Source organism: Rhododendron vialii, chromosome 6a, assembly GCF_030253575.1.
Source record: "Rhododendron vialii isolate Sample 1 chromosome 6a, ASM3025357v1".
NCBI classification, from domain to species: Eukaryota; Viridiplantae; Streptophyta; class Magnoliopsida; order Ericales; family Ericaceae; genus Rhododendron; species Rhododendron vialii.
In genome coordinates, this window is record NC_080562.1 from 39,396,770 (window position 1) to 39,412,116 (window position 15,347).

At 35.4% G+C, this 15,347-nt stretch overlaps 1 protein-coding gene across 1 annotated transcript in view; it reads right to left on the reverse strand.

The window, feature by feature from the left end:
- Positions 1-15,347, reverse strand: part of LOC131330905 (peptidyl-prolyl cis-trans isomerase CYP37, chloroplastic-like) — a 49,622-nt gene that overhangs the window by 23,520 nt on the left and 10,755 nt on the right. The gene's annotated exons all lie outside the window — the stretch shown is intronic.

The window sequence follows — 15,347 nt, forward strand, 5'->3', positions numbered from 1 at the left end:
TATGGACCATTTCATGTACCCTAACACTTGTGGGGTTTGTTTGCTTTCGGTTCACGTTTTTTAATGTTTGCCCTCAAGGCACAAACAAAACAAAAAAACCTTTGAACTATTAGTGCTTAATTTTGGTATAGATTTTGAAAAGATCGAGAGCACTAATTTTGTACAAGTGTGGTACACAAAAGTATTGTACCCATAGTAGGGCTCTCAATTGATAAAAGGGCTAGCAACTTTGAAAAAAAATTTATGCTTAGCAGCTTATGTACAAAGACATAGTGAATTTCACTAATTTTTCGAAGTATTGTACCCATAGTAGGGCTCTCAATTTGAGAAATAGTGAATTTCACTAATTTTTCAAAGTAGTGAAATTTCGCCCAAAAAAAGTCACCAGCCGAAGTGGTTGCCGGTCGGAAGTGGTTGTGGGGTGGAGGTGGGAAGGGTAATGAAAACTTTCAAAAGATAATATAGTATGAAATTATATTTAGTTAAGGGTAAAAGGGTAATCTTCATATGAGGTTGTCCTTAGAAGTAAATAAAAATTAAGTTCATCCTTAATGAGAATTAAGTCTTAGTTTTCTAAACCCACAAGTAATTTGCTATTTTTGTAGGGTAAGGATATGAGATATGTATTAAAATTTAGGGAGAATTTTTCATAGGTCCACTATAGCACTTTTCAAATCCAACTAGTCCACTTCTAAAGTTTCTAACCCCTCTAGTCCACTAGCCTAATCAAATACCAATATACCTCAAAATATATAGCCCTAATAATTGTTTATTTTCCATTTCCTTCAATTCATTCCATTCAAACGTAGAGAGAGAGAGAGGGGGGGGGGGAGAGAGAGACCAAACGAGATCTGCACCTTCATGTCACCGTTGTCGTCGCCATCGCATCCCACCTCCGCATCCCAACCTCGCCGTCGCATCCCACCTCCGTGTCGCTGTCGTTAGCACATCACCAAACAAGATTTGCACAAATCTCTACGAGATCGTCGTCCTTTCCCACCATCGACTTCGTTTTCCACAAACAGATAAGTCGAGTTTAGTTTATGGTTGAATATATACGGTTATTTGTTACTATTTGTGCAGATCTGGTTTGGTTAGGGTTTTGGATTAATTAACTTATGGAATCATATAATGTTATATATGATCTTCTGAAATATTTTTCATTACAACGGAAGAACATATGATGATATATGTTTATATCTGATTCTTTAACATATAACCATAGTTACATACCGACTACAATATAATTAGGTCGGGTTCTACGGTCGAAATTACACCACTGGGCTAAACCACTGCTGCAGGTTGTCTCCACTCCTAACAGTGGAACTATCATAATATTCGACGAAATTTATGTGTTTGAATGACATAAATGATTATATGTGAGTATCTGACGTATGGAATTCAAAAAAAAAAAACTACATATCACACTGACGTTATATGTACTTTTTTTTGGAAATTGAGGGTTAACATAACCACGCCTTATGCGACGATGCCAACGCCGTCCAAAATGATTTGAAATGTGAAACTCTAACATATATGGTTATTTTGATAAATGTCATTCTGTTCGATTGTCATTTTGTTCTATTCTTGAGTGACATATTTGGTTATATGTGAGTATCTGTACTCATACATAATACATACATACATATATATATATATGAGTTCAGATGTAAACATAAAACATTAGGTTATAACATATAACATTGTAATGTTATATTTTATTGCGTAACATTATATGACGTTATGTATTCTCCTTTTGGTTGTTTATAATGTCATTCAGGTCTATAAGCCTCTGCGCAGACCAATTCAATAACCTAAAATTAGTAGTTTATTAGTTTTCATGTATAAATATATGTTAGTTTTATTTGTACATATAACCATATTATAAAAATATATGATATGTTCTCTGTATATGAGACACATATGATTATATATCCAATTTTGTACCCTTTTTCATGTCTCATATGGTTACATGTGGACTGTTTTAATATGATTATATGTTTATATGTTCAGGTTTATTAGGTCGCTGCGCGAACCAATTCAATAACGTAAATTTAGTAGTTTTAATATTTTTCATGTATAAATTTATTAGTTTTATTTGTACATATAACCATATTTTAAGAAAATATGGTATGTTCTCTGTATATGAGACACATATGGTTATATATCCAATTTTATACCATGTATCATGTCATCATATGGTTACATGAGGACTGATTTAATATGATTATATAGTTATATATTCAGGTCTATTAAACCGTTGCGCGGACCAATTCAATAATATAAATTTAGTAGTTTTATTAGTTTTCATGTATAAATTTATTAATTTTATTTGTAAATATAACCATATTTTAAGAAAATATGGTCTGTTCTCTATATATAAAACACGTATGATTATATATCCAATTATGTATCTTGTATCATGCCATCATTCCTAATATATATGGTTATATGTGATTTTTTGTTATAGTGTATCATGAGATATATAACGTTTAGGTTTTCGTTTGACAGCTAATATCATGAAACATATATGGTAATATACGAATTCTTGAATCTTTTTTTTTAACATATAAAACTATATGTTTCCATCTACTGGTTTAACTTTTTTCTTATATGTACAGAAATGACAAATTCAAAAGAAATGAGAGTATGGTTTCATGAAGTGCCTAATTTAATTTATTGCAAATTGGAGTATCACCACAATAACACCGTGATAATGGAGTTTAGGATGAACTTGAACCTCCGAAATGCCCTCCACATCAAATCCTTCTACCAAAGGTACCTCATGACGTTGAAGAGGCACATTAGGATTGTTGAGCCTGACAAGACAGTCAAGGATATTATATTTAGAATTTTAATTTAGTTAAAGTCTTCTGGTGTAATTTCTTTGTCTTGTTTTCATATTGTTATTTAGAAGACTCTGAATCCGCTTTGTAGATCTATCGATCAAATTTATAACTATGTAGTTGAACGTACAATAGCAGAGTCTGAATCAATTTTTATTTATTTTGAACATAGATGTTTTGATTGGCGGATGTAATGATTTCAATGATTGTTACTTGTTAGTAAAACTTAAACATATATATACATATACGGGGCGGTTCCGGAGACACTCAAAAAAATACCTAAAAAAATATCTCATAGTTCCCGATCAAATTTTGATGATCTGAGCCGCTCAATGTGATCAGAACGTGATTTTAAGGGTACCCGCGAGAAATCACCAAAAAAAATGATCGGAAAGGGCTTGATCCGAATAGTTTCTAACAGTTTTTATTGAACGGTTCAAATAGAAACTGCTCAAATCAAGCATTTTTTAGTCATTTTTTTTGCTAATTTCTCACGGGCACTCTTAAAATCACATTTTACACACATTGAACGGTTCGGATCATAAAATTTTGATCGGAAACTATGAGATTGAGATTTGGGGTATTTTTTTGGTTGTCTCTTGAACTGTCCCGATATAAACATATAACAATAATCATATATAACCATATATGTAACCATAGCCTAAACGTATAATGTTATCTGTGCAACGACAGAACGGGTGAAATCTGAAATGTGGAAAGAGTTGTCAAAATTCCAAAACGAAAAAAAATAAAAAAAGAGTAAAATTTATAACATCATATATGAGTTTCTGGCAGCTGTGGTGGCGGTGGAGGTGGCAGTGGTTGGTCGCGCCCATTCGGTAGTCGTTGAAGTTTACCAAACGGCCGTCAAATTCAATTATTTATTAACCGGACTACAACTAAAGATTTGCATGGTATAGTGAGGAAATCCGAGTCGATCCACATAGAGCTCGAATATAGCTTGTTTGGATTGTAGATGGAAGGGTTTGTGGCGTTTGGGCGGTCAACTTTTAGTTTTCCTTTGAAAGGTGGAGAAACACACTTATGGAAAAGACTAGAAATGAGTTTTAACTATGAATTAAAAGCGGCAAGGCAATGGAGTTACTAACGCCCGTGACTTAAGCCATCTAACAATTCTCAACGAAAACACGGTTGAATCGCACGGCATAGCCTATCAACCGGAAGATTTTGCTAATGAAAATGGTTAGACTTGATATAGAGTTTGAACAACAAGCTTAACACAAGGCGTGACATAGCTCCCGGAACCATATGAGCGAGCACATGATCACCGGAGATTAACAACGCCAAGACTTGCATTCAAACTAAATATCAAGGTCATGAACAAGAAGCGTAGTTTGGAAAGCGAGCAAGTTCTTTGGTTCTTTTGGCAAACACGAGGTGAGACATAGCTCACGGAACCATATGTGCAAGCATATGATCACCGGAGGTTAACATCGACAAGTTTTGTTACATAAAAGGCGAACCACTCACATTTCCAAACCAAACCTCAGGTCTTAAGTTGAGAAAGGCAAGATTAACCAAAGTCAGAAGGTGTTATTCACCCATGGCCAAACCTTATCGACTACCCACACATAAGGAAAAGACTAGAAAGCATGCTAGAATTGGAAAACATGTTTAACCGATAGAACCGAAAATAAACTTAATTTAAAGAAGAATCTAGTCTGTAGCTATAACATTAATACACGACAAATTAAACGAAACCAAATACTTACTTGAGTTGTAAGGAAAATAAGTTTGAAAACTTGAGCAACAACAATGGAAAAAGACTACCCTAAGCTAACTACTCTTTCCTAGGAGAGAGGAGAGGGATATTTATACAAAAACCAACTTCATCTCTCAAAATATCTTAAAAAGTTCTACAAGTAGCAAGTTTCCAAATATGGAAGGCTGAAAAACTGTGAAAAGCTGTCAGTAAGCAATGTGTATCCATACAGCCAAAACGGTTGTATGGATACCGAGATGTTAAGCCTGTGTTGGAAATGCTCCGTAGAAAAGCTGTATGGATACAACCAGAATGGTGTATGGATACGCAGGAAGCTGTCCAAAATATAAGGTCACCGTATGGATACAACCAAAACGGTTGTATGGATACAGCCTTGTTAACTGCAGAAATGGCCTCTAGCTTCAAAACTTGGCACCCGACGCTTCCGAACTTCACCCGATGCTTCGTATCTTGCTCATTAGAGAACGGTGGCACTTCGCCACTTGGTCTTGGAAGCTCAGACTCCCTCGAGGCATGTCCATGGTGTTTAAACGCGCCTTATTTATACGAATTACCTGAAATACACAAAAACCTACCTTACGTGTAGTATCAAATAAAAGCTAGATAAATGCAAGTTAAAACAACATAAAATGAGACTACTAGTCGCACCAAATATTTACAATATTGGGTGCTCATCAGTGGTTGTGGTGGTGCTAGGGCGATGGTGGTAGTAGTAGAGGATGTGGTGGTATGATGGAGACAGTACGGGGGGGGGGGGGGAGAGAGAGAGAGAGAGAGTATGATTAAAATCTTAGAATGACATTTTTGTCGTGTACAAATTCTTTTTTGAAGTAAAATGGATCTAAGGGCTTACAAAACATTACTAGTGGATTAGAGGGGTTACAAACATAAGAAGTGGATTTGATGGATTACAAACATGCTATAATGGACCCAAGACAAAAAAATTATAAAATTTAGGGCCCATTGAGTTGAATTTGGTTAAATTTTGGGAAAATGACAGCCCAGGACTTGTTTTGATAATTAATACCCGCCAATGACAAGCTAAGAACATTTGTTTATACTGAAAATGTCATTGACGAAAATTAATTATCAAAACACGTCTTTAACCGTTATTTTCCCTTAAATTTTTAACCCTCTTTAGTTGATGGGATGGGCTTCGTGCATCTACATATTAAATCAACCTGGCCCGACTTGACCCGATAAAATAATGAAAATAATGTGTTATATATGTAATCAAAAAATATAAGGAAAACAAAAGCTACTAGTATACCTATATTACATGAAGCCTGATCATTAATGAATGGGCTGAGTTTGGACATTCACAAGTCCCATTATTATCTAGTACTCTCTCCGTCCTAATTATTTGTTCAATTGTTGAAATTCGTGTCTTTAAAAAATATACATATATCTTATATAAAAATATTTTATAATATTTTTTATGATTTTGAAGATTTTGTATAATAAAACTAATTGAGTTCTACCAAATAAAATTCATATCGCATATTAAAAACATTAAGAATTGAAAATTATAGGTAATTTTTTAAGAGATCAAACGCTCTAAAAAAGTCAAAAAGAGGACAAACAAATCGGGACGGAAGAAGTAAAAGCTTGGTCTGGCCTGATCAATGAGCTGTTGATCTGAATACCATCTACCCAATAGGATGCTAGCTAATGCCAGGAGTGGAGTCAAGATTGTTCGGCAATGACTATTTGAAAAGTTACAAATTTCTGTTCCCCTAAAAGAAAATAGGGTTAAATACCTAGACACCCCTCGAAGTTTATCTCTTTGTCTCGCTCACCCCCTCTTATAATTTCGCCTACGGAGAGACCCTTCATTAAAGTTTTTTTTGTTCCACAAACCCCTTTCATCAAGGTTCCGTTTAAAACTGTTAAAATTTTGACTTAAATTCTGTTAAAAGTTATAAAATGTTTCAAAATTGCACCCCCCCCCCTCTCTCTCTCTCTCTCTCTCTCTCTCTCTCTCTCCGAAATCACCTCCACCAACAACCACCACAATCACCACCACCAAACTGCAACCACCATGGACGCCGGAGACCTCCACCCATGCCGGCAACCACCATCGACTGGACCAACAACTTTCGAACAAAGAACAGTACCTATTGATAAGCACCCAATAATGCATATTCTTGGTGCTTAAGTCCTCTAGTATGTTGTGTTTGTATATATATATTGTCGTTTTTATGCGATATTGCACGTAAGGTACCTTTTTGTGTATTTCAGGTAAAACGTGCTAATAAGGCGGTTTTGATCGCCAATCAACATTTCGGGATGAACCAAGTGTCCAAATGCCCGCCGGTACTCATCTCATTGTCACCAAAGCCTAACGGTGCCACAAGAAGCCTCAGAGATTGGTCGGAGGTCAAGGTTGGCAAGGAACGTGCCAAAGTGGTTCAAGCGAGCCTAATGCATCGAGGGTATCCAAGAGTACAAGGCCATAAGGCATACCTCCGCCAAGTCCCGTTGATCAAGAAATCAAGTATTGGAAGGCCGTCGGGGCACGACAAGGCATAATGGCCCAAGCTGACCCTGTTCTGCTGTTTTCACACAGAGGTACCAATACCTCATTTTTTAGGTATTGGTACCATCATGCCGAATTAGAAGACAGTTGGATTGGTACCAATACCTCATTTTTTAGGTATTGGTACCAATGCCCTTCGGCCAGCACCTTTTTTGCTGAATATTTCAACCTTCCATAAATGGAAAGTTTCTACTTCTAGTATGTTTTTGGGATATTTTGGGGGCCTTTTTGTCCATTGTAAGGCTGATTTTGTAAGGCCTATAAATGGTCTTGTATGCCATTTATGGAAGGAAATGGCCATTAGTTAGTTTTTAGGCCTAAGTCTTTTTCTTGCTTTCTAGGATTTTCATGTTGTGTTCTTAGCTTTTCAAGCTTTCAATCTTCAAGAACTCAAGTAAGTTTAAGTGTTTTGATGTTTTCTCATGTATTAATGTTGTAGCTACTTGTTAGATCTTCTTATAAATCAAGTTTATTTTCGTTTTCATCGGTAAATCATGTTTTCCATGCTTAACTCTTTTTCTAGTCTTTTTATTATGAGTGAGTAGTTAATCGGTTCGGTCATGGGGTGAGGTTCACCCTATGGATTAGTCCATTAAATGGTTTCTCTTAACTTTAGCTTAATCTCAAGGTTTTGAATGAATTAAACCCATGATTTCTAGCTTTGATCATGGGGTTGGTGGCTTCTTTGATCAATGAAGTTTATCGCCTTGTGCTACGAGCTTGATAATCCTACGCGTGCGAACGATCTTTTTTCGTCTCTCACTTGCGTTAAATGAGTTCAATTTGAATTAAAGCTTTGAATTAAGTTATAAGTAGTCTTCAGCTTTTAATTCGTCTAGTGGATCCGGACGGTTTCGGTTCACTCATGAGTTAGATGAAGGAACCGTTTGATGGCTAAGTCATGGGTAAATCAATCCCTTTGACTCGACCATCTTAACCTAGTTTATTTCCAAGTTTAATTTCATCAATCGAATCAAAACTCTAAAGTTGGCCGCTTGAACGCCGCAATCTTTAAGCAACTTCTATTCCAAATTCGCTAAAGAAGATTTCTCTGTGGGAACGATCCGGTCTTCCGGTTTATATGCTATCAACGACCTAGCCCTACGCTTGGGGTGTAAACCTTTCTAAGAGGTTAGGTTGCGACAGAAGCACCTATCAAACTCAAAATCAACCAAAAACCCACAGATTGAACTCAAAAACACCAAAATAATCTCAAATGGAGTTTCAAAACCCTAATTTGAGCCATTTCGAAGGATGTTTGACTTAATTCGAACCTGTACGAGCCCTAATCAGATCTCGAAATCCCTAGATCAAGACCAACAAACACTGGGGACACCCTAATCAAGCTATTCCAGAATCTTTCAAATCCTATTCGCCCGTGTAACCTTCGATTCAGCCTTTCGCAAACCCTTATCGCACCTGTCCCACTCAATTGGGACCAAATTCAGTGAGATTCAAACCAGATGTTGCTATTTTCGAAGGCTTTTGATAGGATTCACACTTGGGTTTGTCGATTCGAGTGCCAAAGGACTCGATTAGAACCCTAAATTGTGTATCTCCATTAGCACTCCCAATGATTTTGCAGATAGAGAAGTGTTTGGAATGAGTTGGTGTTCGGTGGTGGTGTTTGGCCATGGTGAATGGCGTGATGGTGGTGGTGGTGAGCAGAAAAAGATGAAGACAGAAATGGTGGTGGAATGAACCGGTGAATGGACGGAAATGGTGGTGGTGTTTGGAATGAGTTGGTGTTCGGTGGTGGAATGAACTAGTGTGGCGTGATGGCGGTGGAATGAACTGGTAAGCCGATGGTGGTCTGGTGTGGTATATATATATATATATATATATATATATATATATGTAAGGGTAAAATGGACTTTTCATTCATTCCGTTTAACTGTTTTGGACGGAAACCTGACGGAAGGGGTCTGTAGGACAAAAAAACTTTGATGAGGGGGCTAGCCATAGGCAAAATTCTATGAGGGGGTGAGCGAGACAAAGAAGAATAGTTTGAGGGTTGTCCCGGTATTTAACCCAAGAAAATAAGAATAAGTTGCAAATGAAGCAATTCTAGTGGATTGCTCGGAGAAAATTTATTTTTTTTATACCTTTGGGATTACAACTTTATAAACAATTAAAATTTATACATATATTGGACAATTTCGCAATTGAGTGGGATCAATTTGATCTAGGCTGATCCGCATCTTGAATATCACCAACAAAAGAGCCGTGCTAGCACAAATTGTGCACATATATTTTTATGGGACCCATTTCGGATTGCATAAAGATAATTTGAACCACTTATTATTTTTAAAGTATTTTTTAATGATTTTTGTAAAAAATTAACTTTATCATATATCGGTAAAAAAAAATTTAGAAATTGTAGGGCTAAATTTGTTCTACGATTTCTGGAAAAAAAAAAAAACCCTTTACCGATATCTCATATTTCCCATTGAGATGATTTTTCTACAAAAGCTCTTAATAAATTATTTTTAAAAAAAATGAGGTGTTTGGATCATATTGATGGAACCCGAAATAACCCATAAAAGTGTATATGCCTGATCTGTTTTAAAAATGTTTGCTTCCTCAGGTTTTTCGCTAACAAAATTCCAGAATACATGAGGGTGGTGGGAAGGAGACCGGTGAAAAGGACAAAGGAAACATCTGCCACAAGTGACTTTTTTTTTTTTTTAAACCAAAGAATAGTCTTACAGTCAGGCCAGTAAATGGACGTAATTGTGCAACCCAAACATCAGGAAGAGTTAGTTACAGCACATCAGTCGCGGCCTCTCACTTAAATATCAAGACACTCACCCGATGAAAAATCGAATTCCAGATCAAGGGAATTACTCCCTAAGTCTGACACTCGCCTTTGCCACTGCGGCAACCCGCCACCAGTAACTTGCAAGCAACCCTATTGACGGTTCTTGTGTAGTACTAAGTTCAGCGGATCTGAAGTAGTCATAGAGCAGCTTTTGACGGTTTCTTGGGGAGAGGTGCTTCCCCCCACCCCTCCTGACACCCCACCCCCGACCCCACAGCCTCATTTCCACTAATGCCCCTCCCCCTCCCTTCTTTCTATTCGGTTTGCCTTCTCTCTTTTTTGTCTTTTTTGTCTTCCTCTTTATTTCCTTTTCTTTCTTTTAAGTTTGAATTTTTTTTCTTTTTTTTCTCTTTATTTTCTTTTATTTCTTTCCAGTTTGGATATTTATTTTTTTCTTTTTTTAATTTTTAATTATTTTTTTTATTTGTTTCTTTTCCCATTTACCTCCCTTCTTTTTTTTTTTGTTAACTCAATTCTATTTTCAATTAAAATTGACTTTATACTTAATAAATTTATATTATTTTAATTAATTAATTAATTAGTCTTAACAATGAATAATAAAAATAACTTCTAATGAACAATAATAAATTTAAACAAAATTTCATTTTATTATAATTGAGTACATATTGTCAAAACATGAAAATACATAAAAACACAAATTCTAATCAATATTCTCTCTAAATGTTCCTCCCGGCGCGCTTATACCCATTTTATGCAGGCTAGTATGCATATATACCTAGAAAATCTAGGAAAGACTAATTGTAAGACAATTAATAGGTTCAAATATATTTCTAGGCTTTGTAAAGTAATTGAGAGAAAAAAAAAAGTGTTTCAATTGATCATGTTTATCCGACTGTTTTTTTTCCCCTTTTTTTGTCCTTTACAGATTAAAAAATATAGTTACAAAAATAAGTGTTTCAATTTTCAATTCGTTTGAACCGGTGCAAAAGATATTATTTTTCTGATCATTTTATCCTAAATGGTCGTAATAAACTTTTCGCTCTAAGGTCTTTCAATGGGTACCCTAAGAGAACTCTAAAACTAAATAAGGAAAGGCCTTAGAGCCAAAAATTTACTACGGCTATTTAGGATGAAATGGTCAGAAAAATAACATCTTTGAACCGGTTCAAAAGGATTCAAATTTGAAACACTTATTATACTTAATAAATTTAAACAAAATTTGTTTCCTTTCCCGTTTTCCCATTTTAAACAAAATTTGAAACACTTATTGAAACACTTATTCAACACATATAGTCAAAAAAATAAGTGTTCCAATTTTCAATCCGTTTGAACCGGTGCAAAGATGTTATTTTTCTGATCATTTCATCGTAAATGGTCGTAATAAATTTTTGGCTCTAAGGCTTTTCAATGGGCACCCTAAGAGTTATTTTTAGAGCTCTCTTAAGGTGCCCATTGAAAGGCCTTAGGGTGCTCGTTGAAAGGCCTTAAAGTCAAAAATTTACTACAACCATTTAGGATGAAATGATCAGAAAAATAACATCTTTGTACCGGTTCAAACGGATTGAAATTAAAACACTTATTTTTTTTACACCTTTTATATATTAAAATATATAGTTAAAAATTAATCCGTTTGAATCTGACTATTTAATGAATACAATTATTTTTCTAATGAATTCGACTATCTTTTTTTTCCTATATATATTACAAAAAAATAGTTTAAAAAATAAGTATTTCAATTTTCAATCCATTTGAACCGGTGCAAAGATGTTATTTTTTTATTCATTTCATCATAAATGGTCGTAATAAATTTTTGGCTCCAAGGCCTTTCAATGGACACCATAAGAGAGCCCTGAAACTAAATAATGAGTTTTAGGGTGCCCGTTGAAAGACCTTAGAGCAAAAAATTCATTATGACCATTTAAAATAAAATAATAAAAAAATATGATCTTCGTTCCAGTTCAACTGAATTAAAAATTAGAACAATTAATTTTTGTATTATATTTTTTAATATAGAAAGAGTGTATTTATAGAAATTAAATAAATTAAATTAAATAAAGAAAGAAATTAAAAGGGCGGAACAGAAAGGGAGGGGGTAATATTTGGAAAAGAGTGTGGGGTCGGGAGGGGTGTGGTGTCAGGGGGTGGGAAAAGCAATTTACGGGGTACTTTCTTGGGTAACTGGTTTTCAATTCACGTGTTCAGAGGACTCAATTTGACAGTGTCAAACCAAAACTGGTCGCAGATGATTTTCAACAGGTTTTTTTTGTTTTCCATTTAGGTGTTAAGAGGAGAAGTACTTAATTTGGAGTCCTGCTACACACACAACAGATCTGTGTATAAATTGTGCACAAATTTTATTATGGGATCCACCACGGGTCTCACACAAATCATCTTAGCCGTTCATTAAATGTAAAACATTTTTTCAAAGGTCCCCGAAAAAAATAAGCTCAATCCGATACCTATAGGTGCTTTATCCAACCATCTAACTTTTCATTCAGATTTTCGGATAATGAAAAGTTATATGGTTAGGATCGAGCACCTATAGGTATATATCGGATTGAGCTTATTTTTTACGAGGACCCTTGAAAAAATATTTTACATTTAATGAATGGCTCGTATGATTTGTGTGAGACCCGTGGTGGCCCCACGACAAAATATGTGCACAATCTATGCACAGATTTGCTGTGTATGTAGACTTTCTGCTTAATTTGACAGTGTCAAACCTACTGATCATCACAGACAATTGGAGGTTGGTGTTGTGCAGTTGTGTGCGTAGCATCGTGCTGCGCACCTCTGAGCTGTCAGATCGTGCTTTTGACGATTCTTCCAACCTCAACTACGTGTAGTGGCGGAGCCAAGATTTTCAATAAGTGGGATCAAAAATTTGAACTATGTGTACTATGTAGTTCACTTTTCTAGTTGCTAATTAAAAGAAACAATTAGGATTAACAAATTAATCAAAAAGTAGATATATATTTATATTAATAACAAAATGTAGCTTCGATTTACAATTGACTTCGACGACATTTCATATTTTGGAAATGATGAATGATAGTCTCATTTGTAATGGTTTCAAAAAACATCTTTATCTTTATATGCAACCAAACTATCATGTCTCCATTGGCCACACATATAATTTCGAAGCCTACTCTTTACGATCTTCATAGTGGAAAATGTTCTTTCTACCATGGTAGTAGCAACTAGTAAAATAAGGGCTAAAGTAAGAAACCTACAAACCGAGAAATATGTCATATCTCTTCTGCACAAGGTAACTAATTCCTTTCAAATTGGAAAACTCCTCACTAGAATGCACATCCATGATGGAATTTTGTGGGTGGAGATTCTATTTTGATCTCTCTCTTTTTTTCTACTTACAAAACCCTTATATGAGCTGGGGCAAAAATAAATTTCAAAGTGGGGTCAAATTTTGTTGGTGGAGATTCTATTTTGACCTCTCTCTTTTTTTTCTACTTACAAAACCCTTATATTGGCTGGGGCAAAAATAAATTTCAGAAGTGGGGTCAAATTAATTAAAATGGGGTAAAAATTATACTTATCTCTATAAAAATTTGGCAGCCAGTGGGATCAGTTGCCCACCCTTGTCTTTATGTCCCTCCGCCTATGACTACATGTAACCATGGGTTTTCAATTTGGGTACCAACTTTTACATGGTACCCCATCACTCTTCCCCACCACTGATGTACGCCGGATTTGATTTACTTTGTATAAGGCCCCACATAGATCTACGGTGAAAAGGGTTTCATGATACCATGTTGATGTAGTGGTGTTCTAGGGCCAACGATAATTTTTCCACTACGCTTCCACATGCAGACACTTACCACGTATTAGCAATCACATTTCGAATGCCAACAAAGTGTAATGGGGTATTAGCAATCACATGCAGACCAAAGAACTTCTCACATGTTGTGCTTTTTTCAAGACTAGTAAAAAAGCACGTGCATGAAAGCTTGGCCAATTAATGTAATAGAATCTCAGTAGTAACTTTTAGTCTGGACATGACAATGGAAAATTTCTCATTTAGTCTTTGTGTGAGAGTTCGCTAATAATCATCAACATCTTTCTTCCTTTAATTGTGGTTGTTGGTCTCTTTTTCTAAGTGAGAAGAGGGAAACTAAGTAATCATCTAATAAGAAAGTAGCATACATAGAGTAGCGTAATGAATGTTTCGCTTGACTAGAATGTGCTTCCTTGCTTAAAGCCTATATAGGACCCTAAACGTTATAATTCTGGTATATCCTCTAATCCTTATTTAATGATGGTATTTATAATTACTAAGTATTCCCTAGAATGTGTTTAGGCATGTTACGTGAAGTGGTAGAATCAAGTCAACAAGATATACATCAGAATTTAAAATACGTGCATGTATTAAATCCAAGGCCTGATAAAAATCAAAGGAAAGAAAAAAAGGATGTGTGCCTTTGTTTTGGGGGTTTTGATGTGATCAATTAAAATGCACATTCGTTGTTTGAGTGTTAACTGAACCATCTTTACTTTCTATTATCACCATTTTATCATTGAAGTCCCAATGGAGGAACTACCATATAAATAAAGAATTCTTCTCACGTATTAAAGTCCTAATGCCATTAGATGATATTTCAAAAATCAAGTAGTGACGGTTAAACGACAGAAAAATCTATGAACCTACCAAAAAAGAAATGAACATACCTAAAAGTTCTTTCGCAGATCACTGGTGTCGATATGAAGTTTTGATTGGAGGAATTAACTGTTGTTTTTTTATTGGAGAAATTGGCCCGGGTCTCACGTAGAGATATTTATATAATAAGGGAGAAGGGTTTTTGAATCTTATCTCTCTATAAATCTTAACCATTGATTTACTCCATAAATTTTACGGCTCTCCATCTCTCTCTCAAATAATATTAATTGCACAATTGTCACTAATTAAATCTCACGTTGCGCCGTGCCTTCAGACACTGGCAAACCCTAGAATACATATAGTATAGAAGGAGCCAAAGGCACCTTTCCATACTAATATGGAACTGTCTGCAAGAAACTAATTAATTAACCCAATGTAAAAACAGAGATTCGGGAGAAAGTAAATAGATTGGCAAACTAATTAAACAAATATAACTCACAAATGCTGACACCAAAGAATACGAAGTAGATCGAGTCCAACAATGAATTATTGTATCCTTAAAGCAGAATTCGCCCTCGCCAAGATGCCCCCAATTCTGGACTTCCGCTTCCAGGATGCAACAATCTTTACGCACACAAACGCAGCACTTTAAATGCGTGCTCACAAACTGAAACCATGCAGAACTCTCTCCAACTATATATGCTAAGCGCATGTGTGCTCTCTGAATTTTGGATGCATGAAATTGCTGGATATTTAAATAGGCGAAAAAGTGCGGCAAACTTGTACATAAATACGTAAATGTTCAAAAAAACATACGTAAA